At 46.0% G+C, this 22,564-nt stretch overlaps 1 protein-coding gene across 1 annotated transcript in view; it reads left to right on the top strand.

The window, feature by feature from the left end:
• Nucleotides 1–13,876: 13,876 nt before the first annotated feature.
• Hlcs (holocarboxylase synthetase) overlaps nt 13,877–22,564 on the top strand; it is a 182,425-nt gene continuing 173,737 nt past the window's right edge. The window contains exon 1 of the mRNA XM_029470266.1: nt 13,877–13,938. The gene's annotated coding sequence lies outside the window, so the exon portion shown is untranslated. The remainder of the gene's footprint in view (nt 13,939–22,564) is intronic.

The raw sequence follows: 22,564 nt of genomic DNA, 5'->3' as shown, positions 1-22,564 counted from the left end.
TAGACCAGGCTGGCCTTGAACTCAGAAATCCACCTGCCTCTGCCTCCTGAGTGCTGGGATTAAAGGTGTGTGCCATCACCGCCTGGCTCCCCAGAAGGTTTTGATCCCACACTGAAGCTGTCACTGCTTTGGACCTAGGTTCCCCTCCCCCACCCTGGGTAACCACTACTCTAATTTCTGTATCTATAAAAGTAACTGTTGTGTTCCTTTGTGAAGTATATAATGTTATCATCCTCACTCCAAGCCTACAAATTAGGCACTATCTTCAGTCTGCAGATTAAGAAACCAGATCTTGTTCCTGGGCAGGAGAGATGGCTCAGTGGTTCAGAGCCTATAACTGATCCTGCAGAGGACTGGGGTTCAAGTACTCATATTAGGTGTTTCTCGACAAGCTGTGACTTCAGGGAATCTAACGCTCTCTCATGTGGGCACCAGCATTCATAGGCACATACTTGCATGTTGTGCCAGGAAGCATTTGTGAGCCCCAAAAGACCACCAAGGAGCTGACTTTGATGTAATTGCATTAGGGTCTGTTTATTACAACTTGAGCTTGGGCACTCTGTCAGACCTGAGACAGCAGGACAGGAAGGTAGAGCAGCCCGGAGCCCTCACCATGATAAGGTTTTATAGGGAATGGCAAGGAAACAAGGGGGTTTAAGCCAACAGGTGGGTGCTTTGAAGCAAAACCACGAACAATCACAAATGGACTGAAAGTACATGAAACAATCAGACTCATCTTTGATTGACTGTTGCTAGGAAGTAGCTCAGGAGTAACTCTTGGGGTATGAGCCAAGGATAAGCCATGGGGGTCCTTCCTGGTACTTGGGAGTGGCTTGCATTCAGCTGTAGGATAAATTTTCAGGCTCTTTTTCTTTAAAGATGGAGGCTGGTTCCAAGATGGAGTAGGTTTGGCCTCCCATGCTCTCTAGACACACGGGCAAACATAGTTTTAAAAGTAGAAGAAGCTGGTATTCGGAAAGATTAAGTAACCAGAAAATTAAATAATTTGGAAAGATTAAAAAAAAAATAACAGCACCAGAAATAAATGCAAAAGCAAAAAGCTCCAGCACAGAGCATGTGCACAGTGGCCAGCGCTCAAGTACAGTAGCCAGCACATGAGCACAGTGGCCAGCACAAGTGCACAGTGGCCAGCTCATGTGCACAGTGGCATGCTGTCTTTCATCTTCTGTCTTTATTTTTTATTTTTTTAACTTATGTTTAAAGAAATGTACAATCTCCATGGTTAAAAGTTGGACAGTTTGGGTAACAGAGCATCTGCTTATAGTTCAAAGTGTAAAAAATAAATATCCACAAGCTTCTAGTTATGTCAATATATGTTTAATAAATGAAAATTTGAAAACTGTGACGGGTAGACAAGACACCATAACAGATAAGGTCCAAGTGTTCAAGTCCTTTCTGCAGTTCATTCTCCCTCAAATTCAACTTCTGTGTGCTTTAGATGTTTCATTTAATGCAGAGAGCCACTCTGCAGGGCCGGGCTTACATGGATGAACAGAAGGTGGCTCTACCCACTGATCCATCTAGGCGGTCCAACTGTGTGTGCTTTTCTGTTTGTTCTTGATACAGGGTCTCTCTAAATAGCTCTGGCTGACCTGGAACTCACTATGTAGATCAGGCTAGCCTCAAACTCACAGAGATCTGCCTGCTTCTCCCTCCCAAATGCTGGGATATAATTACATCATTACCCCTCCCCCTTTTCTCCCTTCACATTCTCCCATGTACCGTACTACCCTTTCCTTTCTTTCAAATTCATGGCTTCTTTTTCCTTAATTGTTCACACACACACACACACACACACACACACACACACACACAACCTGCTTAATATGTGTAGATGTTATTTGTAGGTATGTTTTCAGGGCTGACCCTTTGGTATTGGATAACCAATTGGTGTGCTCTTCTGTATTTAGATCCTGTAAAATACTCAAACAAATTACAGCAAAAGAAATGATCTACAATAAAAGCCATTGAGAATATAAAGGCCTTTTTGTGTTGCCGAGAATTCAAGTATAATAATTTCTCAAACTTCTGAGTCCAGGGCAGATCTCTACGGGAGAAGTCATTTGGCAGAAGAGAGGGAAAGCCCACAGGTATCAGTCCCACCTCAGGTGACGAATAGGAAATAAACAGAGATCCTATTTCGAGCTCTTGTCTTTAATTAAAAACTCTTGTTCAGACACTGACTAGGGTGAGTTCTTAGAGACAAAGAGTAAAGTTGCCCTCTGCCATCCAAGGGTTTCCGGCAGATCTCTGAGGAGGACAGCGAAGCCAAAACATCTAAGAGGGTGGAGTATTTTTACATAAACAGTGGGGAAGACAAGCAGGGAAGTGATCATTTCCTTTCCTTCTGTTTGGTTCAGCCTTACTTCCTGCTATCTGCTCTCAGCCTTGCACAGCCCTGGAAGCCATTATTCCTGGGCGTGTTATTCTTTTCTTTTTTTTTTTTTTTTCCTTTCTTTCATGGTTGAGAATCAAACTGGAGGTCTGCTTAAGCAACTACTCTACCAATGAGTGACACCCTGAGTTCAAGATTTAAAATAAAATTTAACTACTTTTATGTCACTGTGCCAGGGTGCTCACTTGTGTGGAGGTAGGTGGCAGCCTCTGAGAGTCAGTCATCGCCTCCCATGATCTGGGACCCAGGGATTGAACTTAGGTTAGCAGACTTCCTGGTGAGCACCTAGATCCAAGGAGCCATCTTGTCAGTCCTCATAATCTTCTCTCCCTCTTTCTTTTCTTTTCTTTTCTTTTCTTTTCTTTTCTTTTCTTTTCTTTTCTTTTCTTTTCTTTTCTCTTTTCTTTTCTTTTCTTTTCTTTCTTTCTTTCTTTCTTTCTTTCTTTCTAGATTTATTTTATTTATATGAGTACACTGTAGTTTCTACACACACCAGCAGAGGGCATCAGATACCTTTGCAGATGGTTGTGAGCCACCACGTGGTTGCTGGGGATTGAACTCAGGACCTTCAGAAGTGCTATCTCTAACCACTGAGATATCTCTCCAGCCCCCTCATAATTTTCTTAACAACAACATCAACATCAATAGTGTAATGTTCCAAAGGAATAAGAGATATATTTTAGTTTTTTGTTTTGTTTTGGCAGGGGCAGGCAGATTTCTGAGTTCGAGGCCAGCCTGGTCTACAGAGTGAGTTCCAGTACAGCCAGGGCTATACAGAGAAACCCTGTCTCGGAAAAACAAAACAAACAAACAAACAAACAAAAAATTATTCTTATGTATACAATGTTCTACCTGCATATGTGCCTGAACACCAGAAGAGGGCACCAGACCTTCTTATAGATGGTTGTGAGCCACCATGTGGATGCTGGGAATTGAACTCAGGACCTCTGGAAAAGCGGTTAAGTGCTCTTAACGTCTGAGCCATCTCTCCAGCCCTATACTGAAATTCTTAAAACAGTAACTTCCATTGCACTTTGACTGCGGAAACACCTCAGGGTCACATATTTGAAAACTGTCCCCCAGACCATGGTACTGTTTTGGAAGGTTGTAGAACCTTTAGGAGGCAGAACCTAGCGGAAGGAAGTGAGTCACTGGAGGGCAAGCTTTGAGGTCCTGTAGCCCTATTCCACTTCTGGTCTGCTCTCTCATTGACAGTGGATCATGTGACCGGCTGCCTTGCCTTCCCACCCAGACTCTGGCACCGCCCCCCACCCCCATCCTTTCTGCCTCTCTGAATTGGATTCGTTTAGGTTTCAGTGGGTTGCTCATGTGAGTGGAATCACATGGCATTTGTCCAATTGCAACTTGAGTGTATCATTTAGCATGTGATCCCAAAGTTCCTTCATGTTGCAGGACGGGACCCAATCACCTTCCTTCCCATTTTTGTTTTTTTAACATTTGTTTGTTTGTCAGTTGGTTGAAAGGTGTGATGCAGTGTCCATGCCATAGGACAACTTGCAGAATGTGATTCACTCCTTCTACCGTGTGGACAGTCAGGCTTGGCAGCAAGCACCTTTACCTGAGGAGCCATCTTGACAGTCCCATCTCCCTCCTTGTTGATGGCTGAATATTGTTCTACTGCATGTTAACCATGGAATCTACACCGGGTCTGCCTTTGGTGATTGTTAACAGTTCTGCTGCAGGTGCAGGAAGCTGTGGTAACTCTCCTCACCCTCATGAAGGTCACAGCCAATCTACCTAACAAGAGACAATGTAACAAGAGAAAATAGCAGCTTACCTGATGTGGACAGCTTCAGAAGTAAAGAGGCAAAAGGGTCCTGTTACAACTTGAATCTAAAGTATCCCTTACAGGTCCCTGAATTGATGGTTTGGTCCCCAGCTGGCAGTATGTTCTCTCTTGATCACTAAGCTAACACCTATCATTATTATCATTATTAATCTAATGGTCCTAGAACCAATCCCCTGAGGATACAGACAGACAACTGTACACATGTTTTGATGGGGGTTGGGGTAAGGACAGCATCCACGACTCCTGGAAATGTGTACAAAAGGTTCTAACCTTAGAAATAAGAGTGAATGAAGGCAGATTTGATGGCATACACCCATAGCCCCAGCGCTCAGGAGATGGAAGCAGAAAACGGGTGTGTCAAGGTTATCCTCAGCTAATAGCAAATTCTAGGCCAGCCTTGGAACCACAACAACAAAGGAAACAACAACCAGCCCAGCAGTGGTGGTGAAACCTTTAATCTGGCACTTGGGAGGCAGAAGCAGGCAGATCTCTGTGAGTTTGAGGCCAGTCTGGTCTACAGAGCAAGTTCTAGGATAGCCAGGGATACACAGAGAAACCCTGTCTTGAAAAACCAAGCAACCAAGCAACCAAGCAACCAACCACATCATCAGTGGCCACATCTTGCTAAGACACTGTCTCATGTCTCTATAAACGTCTCTGTAATGTACAAGCTGATCTTCTTTTCATTCTTAAAGTACTTGTCTTCCTTCCTACATGGGATGGAACCTTTTTTGTTGTTGTTCCCACAGCCCGGGACAATCTCCGTTTCGTGTATGGTTAGTTTGGCTGCACTTAGATCACAAACACAGTGACCTACATGAGAGAGAAGGCTAGGCATGGGTCCATAGCAGGGGTCACAGTCAGGGGGCAGAGAGAGGTGAAATCTGTGATCAGCTTTCTCTGTTTTTATTCAGCCTTGGCTCCAAGTCCATGGTATGGTGCAATCTGCATCTGAGGCCAGTCTTGCCACATCAGTTAGTCCAAACTGGAAATCCCCTCATAGGCCTGCCCGAAGGTTTGTCTTCTATGTGCCTCCATGTCCTGTTAGCAACCAAATCAACCGCACAGGCACTGAATGACCAGGTCGTTTGGGTTCAGACTCCATCTTAGAGAACCCGACCTAACGTTAAACTCAAGTTAACCAATAGGCCGGTACCTAGCACCAGTTTTCAGGTTCCCCCCAACAAATCTGCACCTCTAGGTTATAAGCCTGTCCCCTGACACTTCACTTCCTAACAACCGCCAATCAGCAAAAAAAGCAGAAGTTTATGGTTTGGTTCCCAGTACCAGCCAATTACTTTAACAGCTATAAAGGCCCCCCAATCAGACGTGTGCCAGGCTAGATACCCCCTTCTTGCCTCTATAATAAATACTTGTCTAAAACTAGGTTCAGGGATCCACCTTCCTGCTGTGTCAGAGTTGGTGGGGAGCCCAAGTTTGAGCTTGTAATAAAAAGACCCTAATGTGATTTCATTGGAATCAACTCCTTGGTGGTCTTTTAGGGTTTACAAATGCTTTCTGGTACGACAGCACTAGCCCAATTCAGGAAGATTCCCTCCGATCAACTAGTTGATTTACAGAGACTTCCTTGACGATGTTGAGAATTAGGCTTGGATATGAATTTCTGGCTGAGGGACACACACAAATATTTAGTTCACAACACCTTGTCTTTCGGAATAAGACCCAAATGTTGCACACATCACATTTGCTTATGTCCTATTGTGGACCTGATCACATGACCAGCCTTAGTTGCAGGGGTGTCTGGGAAGCACAATCATGATTCTGTGTTACCCTGCCTCAAGTTGAAAGCGCATCAGGTAGAGAGAGACACCAAAACAGATATGAAGAGGCAACTGGAACTCTTATATGGTCTTGTAAGGTGCTCAGTGGACACCTGTGTTTTATAAAGCAGCAGCATGTGGGTTGCCTTGGCAGACTCTGCCACGGGGTCTCCTGAACAATCAAGTCATGCAACGGGCCTAATGTAAAAGGAAGTTGATTTGGGACCTGGGTGAGGGGGTAGAGACCGAGGAGGGAGGGGAACAGGAAGGACAGAAAGAGAGGAGAAGAAGAGAGAAAGAGGGAAAGAGGCTGGCTGGGGACATGGGAAAGAGGGAGAGGGAGAGGAAGAGGGGGAGAGGGAGAGGGAGAGGAAGAGGAGGAGAGGGGGAGGGGGAGGGGGAGAGGGAGGGGGAGAGGGAGAGGGAGGGGGAGAGATCAAACAGTCCTTTTTATAGCAAGCCAGGCTCATACCTGGCTGTTGCTAGGTAACAGCAACCTGCTGTTGGGCAGAGCCTAGGTGAAATGCTAACAACTTGCTGGAGGGAGAGATTATCAATGGAGAACATGTGGACGTGTCACTATAGAGAGCAATGGGATACAACGCATTCCTTAAAGACACAACTGAAACATTCTTTTACATTTATTTTCACAGGACTAAGAACTGAGCCCAGGGCCTCAGGCAGGCCTGAGACGTGTTCAACCACTGAGTGATGGATCCAGATTCACTTTTATAATTAATTTACTGTTGCAGGATATTTGATCACACTGTGACAGTCAGAGGCTGAGAAAAGCCAGATAGAATCAGTCAGCTTGGAGAGGAGTTTGAGGCAGAAAATTAAGTTGAGCCACTCAGCCAGAGTTCAGAAAGAGCTCAAAACAGTGGCTTATTCAGCAGCAAATCTCAGACACTGAAAACATTCTAGGCCTAGATTACATTGTACACAGGCTAGAAGCTTCCAGGCCTAGGTTAGCAGATGGAGGCAGTAAGCCTCCGAGACAACAATTACCTCTGGAGAATAAAAAGCTACACTTACAATTTATATTTTAAAATTATTCTTATTTTATTTATGTGTATGTGTCTTATATATGTGTCTGTGTAAGACTATGTACATATGTGTGAACTGTCTGGAGACCAAACGAGAACATTAGATTTCTTGGAGCTGGAGTTACTGGTGTTTGTGAGCTTTCCTACGTGATGGCTAGAACCTGAATTTAGGGTTAAGCAGCAAGCTCTCTTAACCACTAAGCCACTTGGCCAGCAGCAAGCTCTCTTAAACACTGAGCCACTTGGCCAGCAGCAAGCTCTCTTAACCACTGAGCCATTTGCCCATCCCTCAGTTGAGACAAGGTTTCACCTTGGAGCTCTGATTGGCCTGCCATTCTCACCACAGGCTAGGCTGGCCTTGAACTCACAGACCACTGCCTGCTTCTGTCTTCCAAGTGTTGGAATTAAAGGTGTATGATACCCCATCTGGCTTTCTGGCCCCAATTTTGAAATAGGTTCTTATATGTCAGATAGCTGGCCTTGAACGCCTAGGTTTAAGCTATCTGTGATGGCTTATCCTGTTTGTCAAGTTGACTATATCTGAAACCAACTAAAACCTAGCAGCTGCACACACCTGTGAAGGGTTTTCTTTTTTTTTTTTTTTCTTTTTAAAGATTTATTTATTTTATGTATATGAGTACACCATTGCTCTCTTCAGATACACCAAGAGAAGGCATTATTGGATCCTATTACAGCATTACAGATGGTTGTCAGCCACCATGTGGTTGCTGGGAATTGAACTCAGGACCTCTGGAAGAGCAGTCAGTGCTTTTAACCACTGAGCCATTTCTCCAACCCATGAAGGGTTTTCTTGATTGGTTTTTTTGGAGGTGAGTACTTGAACTCTAAATCTGGATCTTTTGAGGCTAAAGACTCACCCTGACCCTGGGCCACTCCTTCTGGTGACAGCCCAAAGAGAAGGCCACAGAAGAATTGCTTTTTGACAGCTTGCCCTCTGGCTGACTTGCTTATCTATCCTGTGGCTGAGAAACTCCTTCCCTGGTATTAGACCCTACCTTTTCCGGATTCCAGTGTAGACTGCAACATCCTGCTTGTGGACTGAACGACTACCGACCCTTGGCCTTCCCATGAGGAGACAGCCATTGTTGGACTAGCCAGACCACTAGCCTGTTCATTCTGTCAGCTGGGACTGCAGGCAGGTACCTCTGTGCCTTGATACATTGTTACTGATGTGGGTTTGAATAGGTTATAAGAAAGTGCTGAAGCAGGCAGTGGTGATACAGGTGGCGCACGCCTTTAATCCCAGCATTTGGGAGGCAGAGGCAGGTGGATTTCTGAGTTCAAGGCCAGCCTGGTCTACAGATTGAGTTTCAGGACAGCCAAGGGCCAAGGCTACACAGAGAAACCCTGTCTCGAAAAACCCAAAAAATAAAAAATAAAATAAAATAAAAAGGAAAGAAAAGGCCGGGCGTGGTGGCGCATGCCTTTAATCCCAGCACTCGGGAGGCAGAGGCAGGCGGATTTCTGAGTTCGAGGCCACCCTGGTCTACAAAGTGAGTGCCAGGACAGCCAGGGCTACACAGAGAAACCCTGTCTCGAAAAACCAAAAAAAAAAAAAGGAAAGAAAAGTAAGAGTCTGAGCTCAGATAATGGTTCTGGAGGCTGGGAGGTCCAAGATGGTGGCACCAGTACCTACTGTGGCCTTTTATGTTCCTCATAAAAAGGTGGAGGGTGTCCCATGGGCACACACAGCAAGTGTGCCAGCTCAGGTTTGTACACACCTCTCACAAGTCACACCTATCGCAGCCAGCCACCACCTTGATGATTTAACTATCGTGCACACGCTCTATCTCCAAACGTCAGGAACAGGTTAAATGGCTAGTTTACCGTGTGTGAATTTTGGGGGGCACATTCAAAACTTCGCAAGGAGCAGAATATTTTCATGGATCAGAACTTTTAAGATGAAAGGTATCCCTAAACCATAAGGATATAGGGGGGAAAAATCAAACAAGTTTGCACTTTCCTTGGGAAACTAAAATATACATTAAGTGCATATGTCAATATAAATGCCAAAGATAAAGCAACAGAAAGCTCCCAGCCTTAGGCAGTCAGGAGGGGTAGACTGTATGCCTAGAGGGAGCAGAGAGCTGCAGTCTGGTGAAATCGGCCGGCTGGTTGGTAGGATTTGCTCTCCCACCCAGCAGCACTGCATGCTTGGAAGTACAGTTGATCTGCTTGGAATTCCCTTTCTCCTGTCTCGTGATCCCACACGTGGGTAGAGCCACAGCCTTCCCTGTCTGAGCCTCTCCCTGCTCTGATCTGCGCGACACTCTGCCTTGAGATGATTTTTCCTGTGCTGCATTTTGCTGTAGCACATCTGGTGACATTGGGAGTGTAGGTCTGTGGTAGGACAGTGATTAGCATGTGCAAGGCCTGGGACTCAATTTCTAAACCCTGGCACTACCAACACTAGAGAGCCAAGCCACCAAATTGTAAAACACCAGTCGGTCATCTGATCTGACCGACCGGTCACACCGCTTCGAAGGTCATAAGCCAAGGTACTAGAGGTCAGGGCTTTTGTTAAGCTTTTGTTTATTTGGTTGCTTTTGAGACAGGTTCTCAAAAAATTCCTGGCAATCCTCCTGCCTCAGCTTCTCTAGAGGTTGGATGATAGGTGTGAGCCACTGTGACCTGGCCTTAATTCAACACATACTACAACCAGCTTCAAACTTCTCTGCTTTTAGACTCTAAGACAACCTTAACTCACAAACACACTATCCATTTAGAATTGGATTGCCCAGTTCCTTCCAGCTTTATGCCAAGGCCATCTGGGTCAGGGGTTGGGTCTCCCCCCCGCCCCCCATCGTAGGAAGAGAGAGGTTGAAGGTTTCTGATTTCCTATGGCTGAGCTCCTTGTGGTCCTAGCTAGTGAGAGAGGGGAAGAGAGGTGGAAGCGGGTGGGTGGGATGGGTCTGGCCTGAGCAGAAAGGTCTGCTCTTAGAGCCTATAGCTGCTGTCCTTTTTCCTCATGAGTAAAATTGGGGTTTCAATGAGGATCTCCACCCTGTGCCCCATGATGCCGATGAATGTCCTTCAGTTTTGGAAACTACATTGTAACTTCTTCACTCTCCTGGAGACCCAGCACTCCCTCTACACCCCACATACAGCCTTTTGGGACAGGAACCTAGTAGATCCAGTGATAGGGCACCTCAGCCCACGGATGGATCCAGGGCCCAAATGAGTCCATAGGCAGAGCAGGAGGCAGAAGCATGCTTCTGCCTCCTGCCTTGATGAGGGAGCAGGCATCTTTTCTCTGGATTTCATCGGTAATGAGTGACACCCATCGACAGGGTCCTCAAAACGGAAAGGACTCTCAGGTTCTAGCTGCTGTCTGTGTTAGCTTTGCCTTGCAGTTAAATGGCTGAGGCAATTAAGGTATAAATGTTTGTACAGATCGTGGTTCTAGAGGGTTCAGTTCAAGATGGGAAAGCTCCATGGCTTTGGGTCTCTGCTATTCTGTTGCTTAGCAACAGCGGGATGTGTGTGCATGTAAATGGCACACATCGCGAACCAGGAAGACCAGAGAGAGGACCCTTGTCTTTAACAAAGTCTCAATCGTTCCATTTTACCAATGAAAATTTGGGAGCCATATGCTGGGGTGAAAGTCTGCTAGCTAGAAGAGGCAGAGAAAGCACCCAGCTGACCTTCCTCCTCAGCAGACATCCCAGAAGAATTGCCCTTCTTACACGATCCTTCAAACTGATCCTTCCCCCTTTTACTTCCTGTCCATCTCCCTATCTGCCCCCCTCGCTCCCTCTGACTCTATGGTTTTTTTTCTTACTAATCTTATGTTCACTTCCTGTCAACTGGTTGCTTGTTCCGACTCTCGACCTATTGACTTTATTTAATCATGTCTACAATATTCAAGAAGAATGTCCTTAGACTAAAGGTGTGTGCTAAGACTGAGCCACACCACAACTGAAAAGAGGTTTTTCCAGTAAATAACACAATCTCGGGGTGTGATCAAATACCCTGCAACAGAGGACAGGATCCTATAGTCCCCTTCAGGGTCTCCCTCAATGACCTAAGGATTGTGGCTGCTAAACTCAGCTCCTATCTTAAAGAGAATAAATTACTTATTCTGGATCCAGATGTGACTGAATATGGATTTGGGTTGCTCCAAATACAAAGCTCCAGTGTGGTGACAACTTCATGAAGTTTTTATAGTTAACAGAAAAAAAAAAAAAAAAAGTCAGACAAGAACAATTTCAAACACTTTAAAGGAAACATGATGACACACGTGAGTCTTTATCCCAGCACTCCAGAGGCAGAGGCAGGAGGGTCTGTGAATTCCAGGCCACGCAGGAGTAGGTGGCTTACACAGGTTCAGGGAGGTGACCATCTCAGAGAGGTGTGAAACCCTCCTGCCCTTCTCTTCCCCACTTTAGCTATGCATGCTTCTCTTTCTCTGTTCTGGGTTGTATCCTCTGAGATAACCTGGTAACAGCAAGTTGCTGTTACTTGTGTTGTGTGAGTCTTTCTAGGACCCAGCTTCTTAAATGGTATTGCACCCCATATGTGGTCATGTGGCTGAATGTGTTGGTCTCTAAGAACCTGGCAACAGTAGAAGGTTTTGGACATAACAACCATAAGCTAACCCCAGTTGTATTAGTCAGGGTTCTCTAGAGTCACAGAACTTATGGATAATCTCTATATAGTAAAGGAACTTATTGATGATTTACAGTCTGGAGCCCAATTCCCAAAAATGGTTCAGTCGCAGCTGTGAATGGAAGTCCAAGTATCTAGCAGTTACTCAGTCTCACACAGCAAGCAGGCAAAGGAGCAAGAGCAAGACTCCCTTCTTCCAATGTCCTTATATTGTCTCCAGCAGAAGGTGTAGCCCAGATTAAAGGTGTTCCACCACACCTTTAATCCCAGATGACCTTGAACTCAGAGATTTACTCTTCTGGAATCCACAGTCACTATGCCTCAAGATCTCCATACCAAGATCCAGATCAGAAACTTCNATCTCCAAGCCCCCAGATTAGGGTCACTGGTGAGCCTTCCAATTCTGGATTGTAGTTCATTCCAAATGTAGTCAAGTTGACAACCAGGAATAGACACCACACCAGTCAAATGCATAATGTGTCAGTGTGTCTGGCAGCACTTGTTCATGCGGGCAGCACTTGTCCAACACATCTGGGCTTGGCACCCATGATGTCCCTGTACCAACTTACACAGGAAGTTTTCTGCTCTTACAGAAACTTAATGATTTAATTACAGAAGCAAAAGCTTTCGATATTTTCCTAATGTCATTTGTCACCATGTATCAAACTAGTATGTATAGCTTTGGGCTGTATCATGTTGGAATGTTTGATTTTCAAAGCTGCTGCCTGGGCTGAGCTTCATATAAGAAGTCTTTAGTACATTTTGGCTTGAGATTAGCATGGAATTTCCAGCATTTTCTAAAATGGCCTTAAATATACTTCTGCAGTCTGATACAGAGATTTATGTGAGGCGGCGTTCTCAGCACTGATTGTAAAAATCAAATATTGATCAATTCTGAAACTTACAGAAGACACCTGTGGTAGTTAGTTTTGTTGTCAGCTTGACACAGGTTGGTTCGTCTGGAAATTGGAAACCTCAGGAGACAGTGCCTCCACAAGGCTGGCTTATAGAGCAGGCTGCAGTGCTGCACACCTTAAATACCTTAAATCACTGGGGAGGCAGAGGCAGGAGCTCTGTGAGTTCAAGTCAAGTCAGTCTGCATAGGGAGGGAGCTCCAGGCCAGCCAGAGCTAGGCAGAGAAAGACCAAAGATCAGAAAAAAAAAAAAACCATACATATATATTTTATTTTATTGACTTATGTTGAGCCCAGCCCACCGTGGTTATACACTTGGGCAATCGATTCTGGGTTATATAAGAAACCTAGCCAAGCAAGCTAGGAAGCACCAATCCCGCTCCCTCCCTGCTTCCTGGGCTCATCACCAGTTCCTGCCTTCAATGTTGCCTTGACTTCATGTCGGGCTACAAGTGGAAGCAGAAATAATCCTTTTCTCCTCATATACTAGCACAATACTCTAAGTATCAAATATTATTCAGTCTGTATGTGCTCTTTATGTAAAACCAAGCCTACTAGCCTGCAGATTTGCCTTCAAGTAACCTAAGAATTATCTTGTAATTTGTTAGGAGACGTTTGATTTATGTAACTACGTTATATAGCTAAACACTGGGGCTGTGAGAAAATTTCTCAGGTGAAAGGAGTGGAAACAGTGAAGCGCTGTTGTAGGGAGCTATTTAAGCCTGAGGTGGGGTGGGTTCTCCTGTGGCCATCTCACAATTCCGACTGGATGGGCAGAAATGAGGGTAGCTTATACACCCACTTGGGGCTGCCATTTTAAGTGGGGACATCAGAGCTAGGCAGAGAAAGACCAAAGATCGTGTCCCCCCTCTATATATACCATATACTTATGATATTTTCTTGATTTATGCTGGGCTCAGCCTACTGTGGTTGTACACTTGGGTTATGTAAGAACCCCCTGCCTAGCTCTGGCTTTCCCAGCTGTCATAGCTGGGACCTGATAAAGTGGGGGTTGGCTCTGGAACTGAATTGCTAGACGCTGGGTGGGAAATCTGAGCATCTGTCTTCGGGTACTGGGAAAAGACGCCGCGGGGTGGGTACCCAGAAGCAAATTTGTATGGCACGCGGTGCAGCGCGAATGGCAAGCCTGGCTTTGCAGGGGACCGGGAGCTCGGGATCCAGTTTGCAGGGGCAGACTGCAGCCTGGCTGCGCGTCCCGGACGCACGGGCAGCTTTGCGCAGTGCGCATCCACGCGCGCTGCTCGCCTCGGCCGCCAGGGGGCGCAGCGGGATCTCAGTGCGACCACCCTGCGGAGCGGGCAGCCGCGCTCAGGGCTCCGAGGTAAGCGAGGCGCCGCGGCGGCCGGTGTCGGGGACTCGCCGGCGGGCTGGAGCCGTCGACCGGCAGGATGGCGGGCTGGGGCCGGGGTATCGTCCCGGCACTGCAGCGTGAGTCGTGCGACTGGGGCTTCGGCGCCGGAGGCGGAGCTTCCGGTGGGTCCTCATCCGGGGGCCCTTGTTCTACCACCACTGCGCATGCGTGCAGTCGCGCGACCGGAACTCGCTGGGAAGTGCCTCCCGCCCTCCTGAAAGGGAAAAGCAACTGCGTAGGTTAAAAAAAAAAAAAAAAAAAAAAAAACAAAAAACAGGAAAAAAAAAAAAAAAAAAAAAAAAAAAAAATCCAAAACCCTAAATAATGTAAGAGACAACTGATAAATGATCAAAACCATTTCCAGTATATGTCACAGATGAAAGATTAGTGTCCATAATACGTAGATGGATCTTGAAGATTGAGGGTAACGAAAAAGTCAATTTAATGAGGGGACGGGAATGGCGGACGCGCACCACATGACGTAATGCCTGGTTTCTGCTGGGTGGAAGGATACTCGGTATCTCTCCAAGAGCCCGAGCGCAGCCTGTGCCTTCACCCCGCCGTGGGACTCCGCTATTCTGAGGGGAAACAGGCTCACACATCGGAGTTGATGAAAAGTGGGATCACTCCGGTAGAGGGAACTGATGATATCCATGCACTTCGCATGTATTTTTCCTGTACCCACTCACCCTTTAGGAACACCGCAGTGGGGAGGTATGTGAAACCTGGTTGCTCAGTGTAGTCGCCTGCAGGGGCACAGCTCTGCAGACAGCGTCAGAGCCAGCACAACAGTAATTGGTTGGATGAATCCGCAATGCAGCACCATTCGGTTGTGCAGAGGAGATGTCATCTGAGAGAGGGATTTCTAGATTTCACCGGCACATGGAAGAAAGCTAGGCATACACGAATGCTATATAACTATTATTTTTCGGTGAGAAGGGAGAACTAGTAAAAACTTAGTATTGTTTTTAATGAAAGAATGAAGGGAAGATTTAATGCGTTTTGCCATTCTAAAACCTGGGGTTTATCTTTAGCCAAATTACTCTGGAGTAGGGATGCAGCTCTGTGGGGGAGTATTTGTCTATCCTGAGTCAGGACTAGGTTCCGTCGCCAATACCTCTCCCCCCCCCATAAGAAAATAATTATACTGAAGAAATGAAAAGTGAAAGATCTCTTCAAATATGAAGAAGGTTTATGGAAAGCAGGGGGATTGGATAAGCAATGTTTATAAGGAAACACTGTCAGTGAAGTGGTACCATTATCTTCATTTGTGGTGTCTCTAAATTGTCATTTTTTATTACTTAAGAAAATAAACCAAAGTAAATCCCAAATATCTCAGACATTTTGTAATAGATACAAACTGTTTTTGCAATATTTGCAAAAAAATTTGCAAACTGTTATGAAAGCGTCAGAGTTGGTAGAAATATTGCCAGAGGGTTTTGAGTTTGCTGCTCGGTTGTCCATCCAGTACAGCTGAGGATCACCCAGCTTTTCTGTAGTTTATGAAGACATGGCTTCACAATGAACTGAGATGGGAAAGAATAATCTAAAGCTCACCACTTGAAGCTCTCAGCACAAGGGAGAGGCATCTGTTAGGGTCTTGTCTCTCCTTGGTTTGGGATCTTTCTCTCTCCAATACAAAAAAGGTTTTAACTCTATCATTTAGGTCTTTGTCTCCCAAGCACGCCTTAGGAAAGACTTTGTAATTCTGAAGTCCCCCCGCCCCCCGCGCGCTTTTCTCTGTCTCTGTCTCTGCATGTGTGTGTGTGTGGAGTGTGTGTGTGTGTATGGGACAAAGAGAGACAGAGAGAGCACTGTGCCTGTTTCCTGAGTAACCCAGAGGAGGATATCTATCACTCCTGGTCTATCACTCTCACTCCCTTGGGACAGAGTCCTTACTGATCTGGATGACAGCAAGTTCCAGCCACACCCCTTTCTTTTCTCTCCCTGACCCACACAGTGCTGGGGTTACAGGGGCGCATGTGGCTATGCCCAGGTTTTTAGGCGGGTGCTAGGGATTTGAACTTGGGTGTTTGCCCTTGGGCAGCTAGTGTCCTTACCCCAGTCCTGAAGTTTAAAAAACATTATTCCTCCCTATTGTGTGTGTGTGTGTACAGGTGCTTGTGTTTTCCTTGAATATATGCCTGTGTACCCCTTGTGTGGTGCCTGTGGTGAGCAGACATCTTCATGTCTGATCCTTTGGAATTGAGTTATAGACTTGTCAGTTCCAGTATGGGTGTAGAGAATTGAACCTTAGTCTTTTGGATAGAACAGCCAGTTCTCTTAACCACTGAGCCATCATCTCTTCAGCTCCATATCTTTTAAATTGCCACTTGTTTGGGCAAACATAGCATTCAAAAATCCCGATACCTGTTGGTATTATTTGAATCACTACAGTTGTGATGTTTTAACACAGCGATAGAAACCAAACTAGAGCAGAGGCCAACCTGGGAGATGTGAGACACCATTTAAACAAAACAAAACCAAAAACAAACCAGGGACCTCAGGCATGCAGGCTCCACAGACTGCCCAGCTCTCTACTCCAGGTTTCAGGTGTGAGCTTATGCTAATTTTAGCTTTGGGGTTGCTGCAACCTAGCAGCCTGCTAAATTAATACATTCTGAAGGTTCTACCGATAGTCAAGAGGATAGTAAGATGAACAGCGGAGGTATATGGTAAAAGGTTGTTAAGGTATGAACAAGCCCAAGCAATCTGGGGTTTCGAGCTCTACCCTTCTAACTACACAATCCTGAAGTTCTGATCAGTCAGTCCAAAGAACTCTCTAGGAACTTCTGTTCTCAGTCTTCAGTATGTAATGTGGACACCAAAGCTGCGAGGGGTCTTGAGCTTAGTCGTCGGTCATGGTCCCATGTAGCAGTTTTCTAAGTAGTGTGTGTGTGTGTGTGTGTGTGTGTGTGTGTGTGTGTTCGTGTGCGTGCACTGCAGGTTTAAGTAAATCATTAAATTGACTAAATTGAACGATAGTGCTGAGGTCCAGGGTCCTCACTAGGAGAAAAGGGGGCCCCATGGATTGGAATGACAGATTTTCCTTTGGATTTATTTTTAAGCAACTATTTCTAGGAGACTGGGAACAGGGCCACCCATAGGAAAGGGAATTCCCTGGACCCATATCTTTGTTTCTAAATATCATTGTGCCTGAAAAGGAGCCAGCGGTCCTTGGAGAAATGCCTCCTTCAGGGAGAGTGAGAGATGAGCCCGGAATGGCTCCTGCCAGAAAGCACAGAGGTGTCCAGAGATGATGGGGGCGCGCACACCAGAGGGCGTGGAGTTTCCTTTGTCAAGCCTGGCACCACCTGAGCGTGAGAGTGAATGGTGGCAGTACTGGATAATGACACTGAGGAGAAAAGACTTGGAGCCAGGGATGGTTTAGTGGTCAAGCATTTGCCGTGCAGGGTGAGCACTGGAGTTCAGAGCCCCAGAACCCACATAAAGGCTTCGTGACGTGGTGACGTGGTGACGTGGCCGGCCCATTCCAGCCACATCACTGAGCTCTGGATTTGATTGAGATTCCCTGCCTCAGTGAATAAGGTGGAAGAATGATTGAGGATTAGCCACCTTGCGTGCATGCGTACACAGGTGCAAGCACATCCACGTGCATTGATGTACACACACACACACACACACACACACACACACACACGCGCGCGCGCGCGAAAAGAAAAAAAGTCCGCCACTCAAGAGTGATTAAGGCAAATGAAACATAAAATCAGCCAGGTGAGCGGGGGGGGGGGTAGAATGGGGGGGGGGGGGCATTCCTGAGCTGTAGTGGAACAAGCCTACGTAACGAGATGCTGGAGGAACAGCCCAGTGTGACTGTCGTGGTTCAGACACACAAACAACCATTGGGTGAATGACCAAGGAGTAAACACTACAGTTTCAGAGTGTCACTCCACAATGTTTTATGAAGATTAAAAAGGAATTTGTTGGACACACCTACACCATGTAATTGGAGTTAGCATGACCAGTGTGGATTGAACTGATGTCACGTGACAAAACTGGACACCCTGAAATGTCATCGTATAGTGAAGAAGGGTCACTGTCTAGAAAAGCTGATCAGCCAGCTGACCAACTCCCTGGAGACTGCCTAAAACCATTCACAAAAGCAGAGCCTTTTTGACCCATCCCCACCCCAACCAAGTCCCAGCTCCCTCTGCAAACCCAGGGAGAGTCAGCAACAGGGCTGGGGGGACACATTCAAACCACAGCAGATGCAACCTGATAGGCCTGGGAGAATCTTACAGCTGGCAGTCATTAGCTGTGGGGAAATTTAAATCTGAATTCAGTTACTGCAGCATGATTGGGTAAGAGACATGTTCTTAGGAAATACACCCCGATGCTTACGGATGAAGGGTCATGATCTCTGCAGCCGAATCTCAAATCATTCTGGGAAGAAGACATTCTGTACTGTTCTGCATGCACTGACGTTTGCTGAGTATGTTTCCTATGTTGAACACTTAAAATTTCCAGCTTAGGTGGTTACTCCTTAAAAAATTATTCTTCCATTGTTACCACTTGTAGGGCAAATGGCTAGCGTACGCCATGCTCTCTGTAAGCTGGTGCATGCTTTGTACAAAGGAGCCTCGTGTTCCTGGGAACCCTGGAAGTTAGAAATGCCCCTGGCACTATCCTGGGGCTGCTCTGACCTAGATTTAGAGTTTGGACAATGCAGTATCTGTAATTAGCTGGGGCGATGCCTCTAGGAGATTTTCCCAAGCAGTACCGTGTGAAGCATTGTGTGCAGAGATTCACTGGTCTCCAAAACACTTGTGGAAATCAGTAGAAACCTAAAATCTGAATGGAAAAACAAATAAATATGAAACTCCTGACCTTAAAATACTGAGTTGAGATAAAAAACCCACTGATAATGGAGATTTGGGTCAATGCCAGTATTTGGAAGAGTTTAGTGTTGTCTTCGTGTGAGCATGCAGTGTCACAAGCATATGTCCATCTGTCTTTCCACAATGTCATAATGTATTGAATAGCAATACTTTCAAAAGCTGTGTCAAGTTTCTTGGTCGCCACTTCCAAGTAATCCAGGTTTCTTTGGACAGCCGCTGCAGTCTTAGCTTCTTTGTTTTTATTTATTTTTATTTTATGTGTTTTGGTGTTTTGCCTGCATATATGTCTGTGCACCACATGTGTGCTTGTAGAGGGTGTTGGATCCCCTGGAACTGAAGTCCAATGGTTGTGAGCCACCATGTAGGTGCTAGGAAGTGAACCTGGGACCTCTGCAAAGCAGCAAAGCAGCCAGTGCCCTTAACTGCTAAGTCATCTTCCAGCTCCTAACGGATGTTTTATTCCAGTAAGTTACTAACTTCACTCTCAGGCCCTGTGTGTAATTGTACTTCATACTTGTGTGTGTGTGTTGTATGAGTGTGTGTGTTGTGTGTCTGTGTTATATGTGTGAGTGTTGTGTGATTGTTCTATGTGTGTGTTATATGTGAGTTTGTGTTGTGTGTGTTATATGTGTGAGTGTTGTGTGTGTGTTGTATGTGAGTTTGTTGTGTGTCTGTGAGTGAGAGTGTGTGAGAGTGTGTGTCTGCACCTGTTGTGTTTGTGTCTATTGTGTGTGTGTCTCTGTGTGTGTTGTGTGTGAGTGTGTATGTCTGTGTGTGTGCATGCACTGACTGTTATATACAGCATACAGATGTCACATTTGTGGGGGAGCACTGCCCTGCACCTCTTCTCTGCTCTCTGACCACTTGTGAATTTTGTAATAGCTACTGTCCACTGCAGAAACCTTCTCTGAGCTCTGGGAGCTGCACTAATTTATGGGTGTGGAGTAAGTGTTTGATGGGAAGTTTCATACTATTTCCATTCAACAGAGTAACAGTAAGAGCCTCACTCTTAGGGCTAATGAGCTTCTAGCCATGGCTTCTTGGCTAGATGCACAGCACCGAGCATGCAGTTCCTCCAGTGGGGACTGGCTTAAATCCAACCAGACAGTGGTTAATTATCTCCATAACATCTGAGCCACTAGTTCTCGCACAGGCAAATCTTCCCGTGCTGCTCCTTATTGCAGGGTTTGAAGCTAGGTGTCCTTACTCATGGTTCCCCCTATGCGGCCTGCAGAGTACCTCCGACACTGAAGCCGGGCTAGCATGGAGTAAACTCACTCGCTGGTCAGTACTAACTTGATTTCTCCGTGTCTGGTGACAGCTTTGTGTTTTCAGCAGCAGGGTCTTCCTATCAAGTTCTGAGGGGCAGCCAAGGGCATCAGTGATATTTTGTATTATTTTGGAGGTTTCTGGAACACTTCTGGCCAACAACTCAGACAGAGGTAGCCAATACCTGGCACTGGGGTTTTTATTTGTTGACTTATGGTTTATGGGTGGGGGAACCTCCATCCCATCACACACATACAGTATACACAGATACACATACATAAACACACACATGTAAAAGTTGTTCACCAGGTGTAATTGTTACCTCGGAGGCTTACTGTTGAATAAACTCACCCTTCCTAGCTCTTTCTGAACTCTGGCTGGCTGGTTCAACTCAGCTGTTCTGGCTCAAACTCCTCTCCAAGCTGACTGATCCAAACTGGCTTTTCTTGGCTTCTCATTGAATTGCTTTGCTTGGTCTCAATCTGTTCTAATCTTCTGGCTCCTCATTCTCTGGCTGGTTCTGTCTTCACCTACAGCCTGTTCCTGTAAAACTGCCTCTTCTCTCCTCTCTCTCCCTGCTCCCTCTGTGGTACCCATAAGTAGCCTCTCCTTCCAATGCTTTTCTCCCGAGAGTTGGGCATATTCTATCTCTGACTCTTTCTGTCATATCTTTCTCTGAGTCATCACTTTGTGGCTGTTTCCTTCTACAAACTAACTTTACCTTCATTGTTTGGGATTAAAGGTATGTACTAAGGGTGGTTCACATTCCAGTCTGAGGGATTATAGGTGTGTCATTCCAGCCGGATCACACTGATCTAGAAGGTCTTTGGATGTGATCCCTTGACAGAGCAGCTGCTTTGCTGGATTAAATCTCCCCTCCCCACACCAACCCCTCTCTCCCTTAGGAAATTTAGCTTGATTGTTCAAATGAGAAATGCCCCCCACAGGCTCAAGTATTTGATGAACATGTGGTACCTAGTTGGTGGTTCTGTTCTGGGAGGTTTAAGAAGTGTGGTCTTGCCGGGCAGTGGTGGCACATGCCTTTAATTCCAGCACTTGGGAGGCAGAGGCAGGTGGATTTCTGAGTTCGAGGCCAGCCTGGTCTACAGAGTGAGTTCCAGGACAGCCAGCTACACAGAGAAACCCTGTCTCGAAAAAACGGGGTGTGGGGGGGAAGTGTGGTCTTGCAAATGAGGAAATATGCCACTGGGGACATTTGAGAGTTCATAGCCTCACCCCACCTCCAGTTCACCGCCTGCTTCATGCTTGCTGTTGAAGGTCTGATATTTCATTACAGCAACAGAAAGGTCACTATTACACTTATAAACTAAGAGGTTTCCATTTGGGTTTTCCAAATATCTAGTGTTAGTTTTCCATTACCCCATCTTCCCCTCAGCCCTACCCTCTGTCCCTCTCTCCAATTAAACCTCAATCCCTATCTCCTTCTCCCCCCCTCAGATCACCTGTGTTCTACTATCCCCCCCCCCCAGATCATAATTGTTTCCCCAGTAATGGTCTCTTTCTAGTTACCTGGATTCCAGACGTACTCCAAATTAAGTACACAGATCTAAAGCTTTGACACTAAGCTCCACCCATGCGCGGAGGGCCTGCGATGTTTGACTTTCTGGGTCTGAGTAACCTCACTCAGTACAATGTCTTCCAGCTCCATCCATTTGCCTACAAGTCTCATTTTTCTTTACCACTGAATAAAATGTCTTTGTATATAGTTGCCACGATTTCATTATCCATTCACCAACTGATGGGTATCTAAGCTGTTTCTTTGTTGTAGCTGTTGCAACTAAAGGAGCTGTGAATATGGGTAAGCCTGTGTTCTGAGAGCAGAAAACAAAGTCCTTTGGGTTCACGCCCTGGAGTAAATAGCTGGGTCAGTCCTATGACCAATCTACTTGTAGTTTTGTTTTGTTGTTGGTTTGTGCTTTTTTCCCCTTTGAGGAATTGCCACACCAGTTTGGTCTGCACCAGTTTGCACTTCACAAGAACCAGTCGACATTAATGCAGATATGTTCTAGCTTTTGCTGGGACTGTCCTCTTCAGTACTGTGTGAGCAGGCATGGGGAGAGGCAGGCAAGCTCTGAAGAAGAAGGGGTACAGAACCTTTGGGTGCAGGATATTTGTAGCCACGGAGAACTGTGTGTTTGAAGATTTGGATCACCTTTGAATTGCAGGGGCACTGGGAACCCCAGCAGGGACAGGAAGCCCCTGGAACTTAGGTACAAGGTTCTGTGCAAAGCACCCACAATGAGGTCCCTGGCCTCCCGGCGCTTCCCAGTCTCAGTCCCTCACCAGAAGAGTGTCTCAGTTAATCTCAGGTGCCAACCCATATCATACCCAGAATAAAGAATCCCCCAACTGGGCAGTGGTGGTGCACACCTTTAAACCTAGCACTTGGGAGGCAGAGGCAGGCGGATTTCTGAGTTCGAGGCCAGCCTGGTCTGCAGAGTGAGTTC

The sequence above is a fragment of the Mus caroli genome, chromosome 16 (assembly GCF_900094665.2).
Source record: "Mus caroli chromosome 16, CAROLI_EIJ_v1.1, whole genome shotgun sequence".
In the NCBI taxonomy this organism is placed as follows: Eukaryota; Metazoa; Chordata; class Mammalia; order Rodentia; family Muridae; genus Mus; species Mus caroli.
Note: the sequence above shows the minus strand (reverse complement) of the source record. Positions and strands in the feature narration are given on the sequence as shown.